Source organism: Leptodactylus fuscus, chromosome 2 (genome assembly GCF_031893055.1).
Source record: "Leptodactylus fuscus isolate aLepFus1 chromosome 2, aLepFus1.hap2, whole genome shotgun sequence".
Classification (NCBI taxonomy): domain Eukaryota; kingdom Metazoa; phylum Chordata; class Amphibia; order Anura; family Leptodactylidae; genus Leptodactylus; species Leptodactylus fuscus.
Window position 1 is genome coordinate 245,436,106 of NC_134266.1, and position 4,343 is coordinate 245,440,448.

Consider the following 4,343-nt stretch of genomic DNA (forward strand, 5'->3'; position numbering starts at 1 on the left):
TAGATACGCGTCTCAGCACACAGTTCCACATGGGGCAGGATTAGATATGCGCATCTGCACACAGTACCACACGCCAGAGTCATTAGATACGCGCTTCTGCACACAGTTTCACTTACTGGAGGATTAGATACGCGCCTCTTCACACAATACCACACGGGGAGGATTACATATGTGCATCTGCAAACAGTACCACACCAACAAGGATTGGATACTTGCATCTAAACACAGTACTACACGGGGAAGGATTAGATACAGCTTTACTCCAGGTATCCATAACAACTGATCACAGGTTTTTCACTGACATCCAAAATGAGATACACATAATCACATGACGCTTATGGACATACACACAAACCACATACAAAATACACCAGTGCAAAATTGGACAATTCTTATGGGGCCACTACACAAACATAAATTGTAATATACCCGTGCGAAGCCGGGTCCTCCCTCTAGTACAATATAAATATACACAGACATAAAGGGTACTAGGAAAAAGTAGGCTGAGAGGGACAGGGCTAAAATATCATAAGATGCTCTTGTGATCTCGGCATGCCATGCCACTTCTCGTCTCTGTGGAGTGCCACTCTTATCCTTAGAGTCTACACCTTGGCTTCAGTCTGCAGTCTAGTCCTCTCCACTAGGCAAGGTTAAAGGGGACTGGAGTATTTGCTATGATCTTTTCCAGCACTTATGTAAAGGTACTTTAAAGGGAATTATTTATTTGAATGAGAATGGAATAAAACCCCCCCGATAAGACATTGTCACAGCTTATGTCTTTAGAAAGAACCTGGAGGTGTTTTAAAGGGGTATTTTTTTTAACCCCTAGGGAGGCTTTTTTTTTTTTTTTTTAATTCAAAAGTTTTATTTGTTTTTTTCAAAAATTTTACAAGAACAGGAAATATAATAAAAGCAACAACGTTACAGTGAGAAACCAAGAAAATGTGTGAGGCATGCAAGTACGCCTCTCATGAAAACAATAAGAGTGCAACATAATGCAGTCCAGGGATCCGTAGAGAACCAGCAAGTACAGATCCATATGTCGTCAGGGAAAGTGCAGAGGCTCAGTCAGCTCAGTTGTACCAGAGGAGAGCAGGGAGTGTGTGTGTGTGTGTGGGGGGGAGAGCGAAGCGCAAGCCCTAGGGAGGCTTTTGGCCAACACAACCGTACCTCAGCCAATCAGTGACTGAGCAGTGGCGGGCTGTTCAAGGAAAGCATCTGATTGGCTGATATGCTCATGTGCAGCTGGAGGAAAGAAAAGAGCAGGGACCACAATGGAGACTCCCTGGCTGAGTGGATAGGTGCAGCACCGCACCTCTAATGAGGCGAGGTGAGGGCTGCTTCAGGCGGCACTCCGGAGGGGGCAGCTACCGACGGAATTTCTTTTTTTTTTTTTTACTTAAACCAGCGCAGGAGAGTGGCCGCTCTGAAAAAAAACCAAGCGGCCTGTCCTGCGCTGGTTTAGACCTTTGTGACTCAGCGCAGGTGGCATCATCATGCTTTCTGCGCTGAGACGCAGACGTCTTATTCCCGGGTGAAGAGGAATCAGCAGTAGCGGGAGCAGCGGCGAGGTCAGTAAGTTACTTACTTATTTGGTCACATTAATATGACTGGACTGTGTAATAAACAGTGTTACTCACCTCTCCAGGTGATCCAATGTTAATCCTAGTAGACTTCGGGCCTGTATTGTAATGTCCCAGATGTCACGTGGTCTGGAATATTACCATACAGGACTAAAGCATGTGCTAGCAGTACCATACAAGCCCGAAGCATGTGCTAGTAGTAACAGCCTATTACTGCTAGCACAGACTTTGGGCCCATATGGTAACAGGCTGTTACTGCTAACACAGGCTTTGGGCCTGTATGGTAATAAGCTATTACTCCTAGCACAGGCTTTAGGCCTGTATGGTAATAAGCTATTACTCCTAGCACAGGCTTTGGACCTGTATGGTAATATCCCAGACTACATGACGTCTGGGACATTACCATACAGACCCGAAGCAAGCTAGGATTAACATTGGATCCCAGAGAGGTGAGTAAAACTGTTTATTATGTTCCCTCACCTCCCCTGGGGCTCTGATTATTATACTCGGGGGTCTGAAAAGACCACTGTGGCCCCTGCAACCTCTATTATGCCCCACAGCATAATAGATTACCAATACCAATATAATACCACGGTTTGACTAGCACTCCCATACAATTGCACAGGTTTATCCAATTGAAATAATATATATATTCTCCACTTCCCCCATCTGCCTTAGGCTAGTTTGAAGTAGAGTGTGCTCTGGACCCTACTCACCCTGTGTTCACATTGTAGACCTGTCCAGGTCCAAGAGAGGTATGTCTGTTTAGTGTAGGTTCCCATCTGAATGAGGCCGTCTTATCGTGGCAGGTGGGCTTCCATACTATTTTATCAAATTTGTATAACTAAGTACCTCTATATTATATTATATAGCATGTTAGGTGTTTTTACACTAGTATTGCCCTTTAGGGTTTTCACATGCCCTTGTGCTGTGTGCGGAGTGCCCTGGAGTTGGGTGCGTGGAGAACTGAGGAGTCAAAGCGACAGCTGGAAGAAGTGGTCATGGCGGTCCAAAGGGAAGAGACAGGAAATGTGGGAAGATGTCTTCTGTGAGTATTACTGCGCAAAATATTACGCATTGTATTCATTGTAATGTTACCACTAGCACCCCCACATCCCCCACTGCCTGAGGCAGACGATCAAATGATGAACACCCCCACCCCCTGGTATTGAGTCTGGAGGGGGGGAACGTCTTTTGATCGTCCGCATTAGACAGCAGAGAGGCTAGGTTCACCACTGGTTAGGTGACTATATACTGTGTTATTTTACGCCTTCCTATGTATTAAAAAAGACTCAGCTCACCGCTTTAAGGGTTTCCTATGATGCTATATAATTTTATATAAAATCATTGCTCACATTAAGTGTAGACGTGCAACTCTTCAAATGAGCTAGTGGTATAAAATATTTTCTCATCTGCTTCTGGATCAGGCTACACACATGTGGTCTCCTTCTCCTGCATTGGCCAGGTCTGAACCCCCTGCTGATCAGTGTTTTATGATCTACCATAACAACCTGCCATAAAACACCATTGTCAGAATATTCCTTTAATTAAGGCAATAAAATATTGTTTATTACATTAAAATGAGTAAAAACAAACCAGAAACATAATCCCCCGGTATTGTGCGGCATAACCAATGTGTCAGTGCTGCTTGACATGAAATAATTTGTTACAATGTTGATGGGTATGTGCAAAAGAACCCCACAAAGAAACAAAATTACACAGAATCCTATTAATATTATAAATGTGAAAGTTTGTGAGTTTGGATGTTTGTGGGTTTGTGTGTTTGGATGTTTGTTCCTCAATCACGCAAAACCTGCTCGACCGATTTGGCTGAAATTTTCCACAAACATAGTCACTACACTCGATTGCGCAATAGGCTACTTATCGTCACAACAGCGCACATACGTTTGTGCCAGGACCCCCACAAAACCCAAACTCACACCACCATCTCTGCAATCTCACACACTTTGGACCATAGCAAGCCACAAAATTCATATTGCCCTCTCCAGCCTCGCCCCTAACCCCACACAATCTCATATACATATACTTTACCACTTTGCCCTTCCCCTTAACGATACTCCAGGAGGCTCTCTTTAACGTTCCGGAGCAGCCATGTTTGCCGACCCCCACCGCTCTGACAATCCGCGACACCGCCCACCCATGTCAATACCCCTAGGAAGTCTAATAAATGCAAAAAAAAAGTTTAAAAAAAAGGAAAAAAAATATAAAAACAAATAAAAAGGATTAAAAATTCAAATCACCCCCCTTTCCCTAGAACACATATAAAAGTAGTTAAAAACTGTGAAACACATACATGTTAGGTATCCCCGCGTCCGAAATCGCCCGCTCTACAAAGCTATACAAATATTTTTCCTGTTCGGTAAACACCATAGCGGGAAAAATGGTCAAAAGTGCCAAACCGCCGTTTTTTCACTCTTTTGATTCTGATAACAATTTGAATAAAAAGTGATCAAAGCAATAACATTTCCCGAAAATGGTAGAACTAAAAAGTACACCCGGCCCCGCAAAAAAAGAAGCCCTATACATCCCCGTACACGGATGTATAAAAAAATTACGGCTGTCGGAATATGACGACTTTTCAAAAAAAAAATGTTTGAACACAGTTTTGGATTTTTTTAAGGGGTCAAAATGTAAATAAAACTATATAAATTTGGTATCCCCGGAATCGTAACGAAACACAGAATACAGGGGACATGTCATTGTGGTTGCACAGTGAACGCCGTAAAACCAAAGCCCCTA